Source organism: Vombatus ursinus, unplaced genomic scaffold, assembly GCF_900497805.2.
Source record: "Vombatus ursinus unplaced genomic scaffold, bare-nosed wombat genome assembly UNPS02000577.1, whole genome shotgun sequence".
Taxonomy (NCBI): Eukaryota; Metazoa; Chordata; class Mammalia; order Diprotodontia; family Vombatidae; genus Vombatus; species Vombatus ursinus.
In genome coordinates this window covers 30,689,666-30,700,713 of record NW_020940355.1, presented here as the reverse complement: position 1 = coordinate 30,700,713, position 11,048 = coordinate 30,689,666, and positions in this window count along the sequence as shown.

Sequence of the window (11,048 nt, the reverse complement as noted above, 5' to 3'; positions counted from 1 at the left end):
AGGGGCTGCCAAGTATATTCATATACATTCACCAGTAAAATCAGGGATTCCTGAAGTATTTAAACATTTTCAACTGTTTTTGTTGTTATCACTGAGTCATTTTCAATCATGTCTGACTCTTTGTAACCCAATTTGGGGTTTTGGGGTTTTTTGGGTTTTTTTGGGTTTTGGGTTTTTTTTTTCGGCAAATATACTGGAGTTCTTTGCCATTTCCTTCTCTAGCTCATTCTACAGATGAAGAAACTGAAGGAAAAAAAAGTTAAGTGACTTGCTCAGGGTCACACAACTAGTTAAGTGGGTAAGGTCAGATTTGAACTCATGAAGATGAGTTTTCCTGACTCCAGGCCCAGCAGTCTATCCCCTGCACCACCTACCTGACCTTTGACAAATGTTTAGCCATCTTTTAAAAAATAACAACTAACAGAAACCTTTTGGACACTTAGAGTAGCTGTAAATTCCCCTCAATAATGATTATTTCCACTTGCTAAGAAAGATTGTTCATTATTTTTATTCAACTGAGTACAAAAATCTCATAAATTGTCCAAAAGAGACACAAATGTATGCCAGATAACAGTAATTATAGTTGGTAAGTTATCCTACTAGTCATTCAATATGAAAGATATGACCATGGAAATTCGACTCAGGTATGAATAGCCTACCTCATATAAGGGTATTGTACACAAATCCTCCTTGATAATATGGAAATGTGGTCCTTTTGCCAACATTGTTATTTTTTAAAATTTATTATCACATGCAGGCTTTACTAGAGTGCTCTGGAGGAAGAATAGTTTTAAATCAGAAAATTCACTTCTCATGTGTGTTTTCATTGTCCAAGCAAGGAAGGATTACTTTTAAGACAAATATGTTCTGTGTGTGTATGTGTATGCATATATTTGTAGTGTATACATATACCTTTTTATTAACTTTGTTTCAACATGTCAGGGTGGATCTGAAGACCTTTTAAAAGTAGAAAATATCTGACAGACTGTGAAAGGCCTTTTAATATTCTCAGGATACATTCCCTAAAGAACAAAAGCAATCTAACAAGAACAAAAAGAAACAAAATATATGGCAAAATGTTTTAAGTGGAAGTGACTAGGGAACAGTTTATGCTCTGCAGTAGACATAGGGGTTTTCAAAGTGAGTCTCCAGATGAAAAGTGCTGACCAGAGGATCAAGCAAAGGGGTTGATTAGCAAATCTTGTGTAGCTGAGGCTTCATTGCAGGACCAACAAATAGAATACAAGATGACAAGGTGTAACTCTGTTGACATATCAGAGGGCAAGATGTTTTTGTGTTTTTCAATAGTAAATGGTAATAGAATAATATATTTTAATGAATTTTGAATTATTTTCTGAAGCTACACATCTCATTATAAACATATTCCCATTCATTTGTTTGAATAGAGACTGGAGTGAGCTGAACCAGGAAAACTATTTATGCTATGGCAACATCTTAAAAATAAACAGTTTTGAAAGCCTTAAGAACTCTGATAAACCATGATTCCAGAACACCAGTGATGAATAACACTAGCCCCGCTTCCTGACTGAGAAGTATTGGACTAAGTACGAGGAACGCAACACACATTTTTGGACTTGGTCAATGTGGGAATTTGTTTTGTTTGATTATAAATATGTGTTATTTTAATTTTAATTTTGGGGTTTTTTTTGGGTGGGGATTAGAGGGGTGAAAAATAAATTCTTTTTTTTTTGGCTAGGCAATGGGGTTAAATGACTTGCACAAGGTCACACAGCTAGTAAGTGTCAAATGTTTGAGGCAGAATTTGAACTCAGGTCCTCCTGACTCCAGGGCCAGTGCTCTATCTACTATGCCACCTACCTGTCCCTAGAGAAAAATAAATTCTTAGTAATTAAAACCAAATACTATTTAATTTTTAAAAAGCCTTCCCCTAGGAAAAATAGATATATATTTAAAAATTACTTAGTCTTAATTTTGCCATACATTCCTACAAGTATTCCACTACTATATATGTAAGTCAATGTTCCCACATCAGAAAAAGTATCAACAGAACTGACCAGTGAAGAGTCTCTATAGGCTCCTTTAAAATGTAACTTTTAACAAGTTTTCTGCGTTGTACGCCCAATGCCTTTTCTCTCCATTAAAAAAAAAATAATCTTGAAGCACATTGTTCAGTAGACTGACTAAAGCTATGTTTCCTCCAGAGTAGTGGTCTCTGATAACAGATCTGGAATTTGCTGAAAGCTATTTCTTTTAGAACAAAAATGATGTAATTAACTCATTTTCACTTCATCTGATGATTTACTAACTGACAAATTCCTGTGAAAGCATTTCTTTTATCAGAAGAAAAATCTATTTTTCAAAGACACTAAAGAAACAGGCTTTAAAGTCTCCACCTGTAATGTATAATTTATACACAAGCAGCATCAAAGAGAAAATAAAGAGCTATTGGTTTTCAACTCCACTGCACTTTTTATATTCTTGATTTATTTTCTTTGTATTGTTAGTTTCAAAAGAATGGTGCTGACTTAGACTGCAAAGTTGTCTTTTCACTTTCAATATGAACAAAGGTTTTTGTTTTCAAGTAAACATGGAGAAACCTACTGTTCCTATCATATTGTTCTTACCAAAATTGAGTAGGATATAATAAATGTTTTGTTTTTTAACTTCAACATTTTTGGACACAAAATAAATGGAGGTATTGTTCAGTCAGAGACAAAGTGATTAAATCATATTTTGCATATTTTTGCATATTTGCATTTGCATATTCTTAGAATTAGGAATAAGGATTAAATCTGTGATTTCCATAGGTTTATAAAATGTTCAGGTAAGGTCACACCCTCTAAACATACAGTTCTGTCAGCTTTTTTGCAACTTTCAGTCTTAAGAAGTTGCCTAGAACAGAGAACGATTAAATAACTTGTGTGGAATCATGTAGCCAGCAAAATAAAGCTGTTATTTGAACAACACTAATAATTTACTCTGGCAAAAAGAAGGCAAAATTTCAGAGGTAATAAAGCTAATTATTGCTGAGTTAGCAATTTAGAATAATGTCATTGTTATCATAACTTGTGAGATGAATCCTCAGTAAAAGAAAACTATTATTTTAGTGGTACTAAGGAACATTGTTCATTCTTTAATCTTAAATTGCTCTAAATTGAAAAAAAAGATGCTTCTGCCAATTATGCTTTCAAGGACCTATAACTGAGGACATTTTGCTTTATTTCCTGTTAAAGCTAATATGTGAGGGAAAAGAATGTTTTCATCCAAAGCAATTATGTAATTTCACCATATTACTTCATATTATTGACATATCTGATATTGTCATTGTATCTAATTTTCCTTTTTGGATACTTTCAAGGCTGACTTCTTGGTGGCAGCACAAAAAAACTGGACAGGAAGCAGATATGATGGATTTCAAGTTGTGATTTGCAATACAGACAAGTCATGTCCAGGAGAAAATAAATCCAGAGAGAATCCCTTGAAAGTAACTTCCAAATTCAGGAATACCTCAGAGATTTCATGGACTCCATTCCAGACTACCACAATAAAGCAAATATCACAAGAAAGCAAGTCATACAATTTTTTTGGCTTCCCATTGCATATAAAAATTATGTTTACAGTTATGTGGCAGTCTATTAAGTGTGCCCACATAGGGTATCATACCCTTACTTGTAGGTGTTCTGCCCAAAGAAGTATAAATTTTGATCTATGAAGCCTTTTTTTTTCTATTCTTAAGGACCCCACCTTAATGGCAAATCAATCTGGCTGTCATTGATTGGCCAAGCCAACAATAGGTCCCAGGCCAAGCCCCACTAGGTCATTGTTTGGGCCCAGATTGGCTCAGAGTGAATGTAAATAGCAATTGTTTCTATTTTGGCCAGAAACCCTGAGGGTCTTTGCCTCCCAGATTGATTTTTTTTTTTGACTATGTAAAGGAGCAGTTCTCTGCCTCATTTCTTACCTAGCCTTAAACACTGAATGGGCATTGCCTCAGTCAAACTGACACCTGTTAAAGACCTTAGCTTAAAAAGGCCAAAGTCTCCCACTGGATCCAGGGCTATCTCCAGTCATCTTGATCTATTTCTTGCCACTGGACCCAAATGGCTCAGGAGGAGAAAGTGAGGCTGGTGACTTTGCACAGCCCTCCCTCACTTAAATCCAATTTACTTGCATGTCATGGCATCTCTTCCCTGATGTCATGGTTCTCTTTGAGAATGAAGGACAAACAACAACAATATTATTATGTCTAAAATATATATATATACAAAACTTAGTTAAAAATATTTTAGTGCTAAAAAATGCTAACCATCATCTGAGCATTTAGCAAGTCATCAACTTTTTGTTCAGTAGAGGGTCTTGTCTTGATGTTAATGCCTGCTGAGCGATCAGGATGATGGTTACTAAAGGTTCTGGTGACTGTGGTAATTTCTTAAAATAGGACAACGAAATTTGCCCTATCAATTGACTTTTCCTTTCACTTAAACTTTTGGAGGCCATTGTAGGGTTATAAATTCACATAATTTCAATATTGTTGTGACTCAGGGAATAGGGAGGCCTGAGGAGAGGGAGAGAGATGGGAGAGCAGCTGTTTGGTAGAGCAGTCAGAACACACACAACATTTATCAATTGAGTTTACCTTCTCACAAGAGTGTGGTTCATGGTGAACCAAAATAATTACAATAGTTACATCTACAATCACTGATCATAGATCACCAAGACAGATATTAAGATAATAACAAAAATATTAGAAATATTGTGAGAATTACCAAAATGTGACACAGAGACATGATGTAAGCATATGCTGTTGGAAAAATGGCACCAATAGACTTGCTTAGAGCAAGGTTGCCATAAACCTTTAATTGTAAAAAAATGAATTATGGACATCATAAAAGACTCAGCAAACCAAAACAAACAAACAAATGCAAGTATTGACATCTAAATATAATGGGAGAAGCTAGTTTCTCAGACATCAAATAAGCCTGCAAATCAAAAGATCATAGATTTAGATCTAGGTAAGACCTGTATTCTCTTTTAGTTTAACCCCATCATTTTACAGATGAGGGTACCATAGCCTTAAGTGTGTGAGGTTAGGTGACTTGCCCAAAGTCACACATCTATTAAGTAGCAGAGACAGAATTAAAGTACAAGTCCTTTCCCTCCAAAGGCAGTGCTTTTCCCATTGCATCATTTCCAAGCAGGTAAAGGATAAGCTAGGCAAGGCATAGAAATTTGGGATTAATATGGACAAAAAAAAATGACCATTGATACATTGGTAAACTAGACACCAACTAGGCTTCCATGGAACTGTTCTCTTCTGAAGCTCCTCTCACATGCCTGATATCTCTGTTCATTTATTGCATTTCTCCAAGGCCATAGCTGTGGGTATTGGCAAGGTTCTTTCTATTCTAGGTTTTCTTTTTTTTCACTCCACTCTCTACTCTGTTTATCTCATTTTCTCCCATGGTTCAGATATTATCTATAAAAAGAAAACTGACAAACCACTGTATATATTAAGTTACACATAGTACCATAGCACAGTGATAGATTGCATGAAATATTCATATGCCACATCTAGGTTCATATTGTGTGTCACATAGCTACAAGCAGTTCATCAGATATGTGATCCCATATTATGAAGCATGATGTAACAGTGTTATGTACATTTGATATTACCTTCATTGTTATCCATGTGTCATTCTTCTTCAAAGGTTATGTACAGCTTTGCATCAGTATGTACCACAAGGCTGCAACAGTGACATTTTACTCATGAACTTTGGGGCATTATATGTCAGTCTGGTTTCTTGCTGAGAAATTTAGCCACTTGTTTAATGATCCACTGACACTTCTTAACAATCAGTATCTCCATTGGCAGTTTGTTTTTGAGGTCCATTGACTCAACAAATGTCCCAGTTTATGGCTAGGCTGAATGGTGCTCTTTCTAGTGACATTCTATTTCTTTGGAAAATCTACAACCATAGTATTGAGGCAGCTGGTGGTGCAATGGATAGAGCATTGAGCCTTGAAATAGGAAGACTTGAGTTCAAATTTGGCCTTACACATTCACTTGCCACGTGACCCTGGGCAAACACTTAACCTGTTTTCCTCAGTTTCCTCAATTGTAAAACAGGGATCATAACAGTCCCTGCCTTACAAAATTGTTGTAAGGATCAAATGAGATGAGATTTGTAAATAGTGTTTAGCATTGTGCCTGGCACATAGTAGGTTCCATATAAATATTCATTTCCTTCTCTCCCAGAAAAAGTAAAAACTTTGTACTGATATCCCTAATTTTCATGCAGGCAAAGCCCATAATCCCCAACCTCACCTGAAATAGTCTTGATTCTTCAATGAAAACTGATAACCAAAAACTGGTGATCCTGCCTTCTATACCTGGTAAAATTCTAGAACACAATGCAAATGTTTGTAAACCCTTATAAAAAGAATGCAATCATCAATAAAAGCCAGAATAACCTCATCAAAAACAGGTCATGCCAAGTTAATTCATTTCATTTTTTGACAAGATTACTAAACTGGTAGAGTAGAGTGGCACTTTAAACTGTGGGACTGAGTAACTGAATCTGGGCATCACAAAAAATTTGTTAACAGTAAAAGATTTCTGAATGCGCAACACCAAAAAATCAATTCAAAATCAAATGCGTAATGAATTCAAGGTGTTTCTGGCAGTGCTTACCTGTGTTTCATTGCGTGATTTCAAAGCAGCCTTAGTTCTGAACACACAACATGCGCACTTTGCACTGTGCATGCCATCACACCGCACAACTCCAATGAATGCTGCCAGAAACACCTCAGCTCAGATTAAAGACTATTGTATGTTATGAATTGCTGTGTTTTTACTGCTTTTACAAAGTTTCCAGCTCTTAGATAAACATGATAGTTCAATTATGGAAAATAAAGACTTTCAATATTTTCCTACCATCATTTCTCAGCATGTAATTTTCAACTTAATATATGTTTGGATTGTATTGTGTTAAAATGTTTGATTTTTAAAATTGCTGTTATCGTCTTCTTCTACAAAACCATGTTTTAATTTAATTTCTTTTGTATTTAATTTAACACGGTTTGATTGCAACAAGTAAAGACAAAAGTCCTTTAATGATATTTCTCTTCCATCAATTCTGTATGTGTATCTAAGTGTAAGCATCAATTTTTAAAAAAATTAAGCAAAACAAATGTAATTTCATAAACTAAAGCTAGTATTTATCTGAGAAATTATTAGTAATATTTATTCATATTTAGGACAAAAATATTTTTGGTTATGGATAAGTGGGTAAATTTAGACAGAAGAAGTAAAAATACTGATGACAATGTGTCAAAGCCTTTACTACCAGGTTGTAGTACACCTAAATTGACAAGAAAAAGAAAATATGTTGAATGATTTTTGCAGTATTGATTTACTTCTAATAATGATGATGGTGTGGGAAAAATCTCATTGCTTAATTTGTAATGAAGTTTTGGCTGTGGAGAGCATGAAACCAGACAAACTAACATGACATCTTAATACCAAGCATTCAGCATACTACAATAAACCAAAAGAAGATTTTGAGCAACTTTTAAAACTTTTAAATAAAGAAAAACAATGTTTTGAGAAATTTGTCAACCAGAAGTACTTACTTGCATCTTATGAAATTTATTATTTAATTGCAAAAACTAAAATGACCTATGTGAAAGGAGAAGATCCTGTGTTACCTGTTACTATTAAAATGTCAGAAATAGTTCATGGGAAAAAGTATGGAGATGAAATTCATAAAATTCCTTTATTGAATGATACTGTTTCCAAAAGAATTTCTGAAATTAGTAATAACCAATTCCAACAGCTTATTACAAGGCTTAAAGGCAGCCCAAAGTTTTGAATTCAGTTAGATGAAACAATTGATATCTCTAACATCGTGCAGTTGTTATTTTATGTAAGATATGTTTATGAAGGAAGCATACAGGAGGAATTGTTTTGTTGCCCTTTGAAAGGGCACACAAGAGGTGAAGATAAATATCTTGAAGTCGAAGAACTTTTCACAAATGAAGGTTTATAGAGGGAAAATTGCATTGGAATCTGTACAGACAGTGCTAGCACAATGATGGGAGAGAATTTGGATTGGTAGCAAAAGTTAAAGCTGGTGGCAATGAACATGTCACTTTTACTCACCACATAATCCATTGGGAGGCACTCATAGCCAAAAAAATAAATCACAGGAGTTAGATGTTGTGCTTCACATACTATCAAAATCATTAAATTCACTAAAAGTCATGCCCTTAACAGTCATTGGTTTTCAAACCTTTGGAAAGACATGAATGCTAATTACAAAAGCTTATTACTAGATGCAGAGGTAAGTTGGCTCTCAAGAGGGAGAAGTTTAAACAGATTATTGAAATTGAAAGATGAAGTTGTTATATTTTTGGCTGAGCAGAAATCCAATTTTGTTCATTTTTTCATAATGACTTATGACTTTCAGAACTGTGTTATTTGTCAGATATTTTAAAAAACTCAATGATTTAAACATGTCTCTTCAAGGAAAAATTATAACATTTATGTTAAAAGATAAAATAGATAGTTTTATTAAAAAATTAACATATGGAAAAATAGGTGGAAAACGGTTCTCTAGAAACATTTACAGCTACAGATGATTTCATAATTGAAAATAACCTTCCCAAAGATTTAATTATAAAAAAGTTATAGTTGATCATCTGAAGTGCCTGGAGACACAGTTTCAGAGATACTTTCCTTCAAATTTTTATTCTAAAAAAAAATAAGTTGGCTTCATAAACCATACTCAATTGAAATAAAAATTCAGTCATCTGCCATTAAAAGTTCAAGAAGAATTTGCCGAGTTATCAAGCAACACAGGTTTAAAACTTGAGTTTCCTAAAAAAAAAAAAATTGTTAAATGAATTTTGGCTTGGGATTAGAACAGAATTTCCAGCAATTTCTGAAATGGCCCTAAACATATTTCTGCCATTTTGTACTATGTATCTATATGAAGTAGCGTTCTCAGCATTGATGATTATAAAATCAAAATATCAATCCTGAAAAATGTTCAAGATACTCTACATCCTTCAATATCAAATATTCTGCCAAGATGTAATTCTTTACATAAAAAAAAGAAAACAATGTGACTAGACCTATAAGAACAAAGATCTGATGGAATCAAGATAAGAGTTTGGATCTGCCTCTTAGGTTGGAGATTTCCCCACCTACATCCTACATTTTCTGCAAATTTATAACTGAACTGGGGTGAGTTATAACCACATTGCACTGTTTTGCATCGTTTCCCTTTAATATGTACATTGATATCCATTTTAGTAACTATTGAATATTTCTATGACCAAACAAACAAATAAATGAATGAACAAATAAATAATGAATGAGTGGATAGATAAATAAATAATAAATAAGGTAAAGTACCTCTCCAGTATTTTCTATACACTTGCATCTGAAACAAGGTGAGGGAAATTACACAGCCATTCTGCCTGGGTCCACTACAAATTTGTGTTATACAAACCTACTTCTACAAGGCAATCAGTCTATACTTGTCAACATCCCACTCTCCACAGTGCCTTTTCCAAACCTTTTTTATTTCTCCTCAAACCTCCCTTGGCTCTTTGCCCCAACCTCTCAGCTAAGACCCTTGCCTCATATTTTATGGAAAACATCAAGGCCACCATTTCCTGTGAGTTCCCTCTTCTCCCCTCTTCCTCATCTCATATCTGTCAGATGCCCTCTGCCACAATCTCCTCCTTCATCCCTGTCTCAAATGAAGAGACAGCCTGACTCCTTACCAAGGATAACCTCTCTACCTGCAAAAGAAATTCCATTCCATCTCATCTCTCCCAACAGATTGCTCTCTCTATCATCCATCTTCATTCTCTGCCTTTCAATTGGCTCTTTCACTACTGCCCACAAACATGCCCACGCCTCTGTTATCCTCAAAAATTCCTCACTTTATTCTTCCATCTCTATCATCTTACATATTTTCTGCCCTTCATGACTAAACTCCTTGAAAAGACCATCTACAATACTTTTCTCCACTTTGTCTTCTCTCACTCTCCTCTCAACTCCCTTCAACATAGCTTCCAACCTCATTATTCCACTGAAACAGCTTTTTCCAATCATTAATGATTTAATCACCAAATTCAATGAATTTTTCTCAATCCTCATCCTCCTTGACCTTTCTTTGGCCTTTGACAGTGTTGATCACTCTCTCCTTGACCCTCTTCTCTCTAGTTTTTTGTTTGTTTGTTTGTTTGTTTTTTGTTTGGAATACCACTTTCTCCTAGTTCTCCTACTTCTCAGAGCTCCTTCTCAAGCTCCGTTGCTAGATCCTCTTCCAGGTCATACCCTCCAAAAGTACAAGTCTCAGGTTCCTGTCATGGCCTCTCTTCTTCCTCCATACTATTCACTTGGTCACTTCATCTACTCCCATGTATTTAACCATCTCTGTGCTGATGATTCTCAAATCCACCTGTTCTGCCAAAATCTACTGACCTTCAGCACTCCATGTCCTACTGCCTTTCAGACATCTTAAACTGAATATCCAGAAGATTTCTTGAATTCAAAATGTCCAAAACTAAACATCTTATCTTTCCCCCTAAACTCTGTCCCCCTTCCAAACTTTCATTTTACTGTAAAAGGCATTCTCCTAGTCCTTCAAGCTCACAACTTGGGTGTCATCCTTGACTCTTCATTATGTATCTCTCAATCTATTGGCAAGATTTACTGATTTTACCTTAAGTATGTATCATTCCTTCCTTTAATACTGCCATCACCCTAGTACAAGTCTTCATCACCATGCATTTGGACTACTACAATAGCCTGCTGGTTGGTAGTTCTTCCTTCCTCATGTCTCCCCCCACTCCACTTCATCTTCCACTCAGTCACCAAAGTGATTTTCCTAAAGTGCAGGTATGATCATGTCACCCTCCTATTCAATAAACTCCATTGGTTCCCTCTTAGTTCCAGGATCAAATACGAAATCCTCTGTTTAGAGCTCAATACCTTTCATAACCTACACACACACACACACACACACACACACACACACACACACACACAC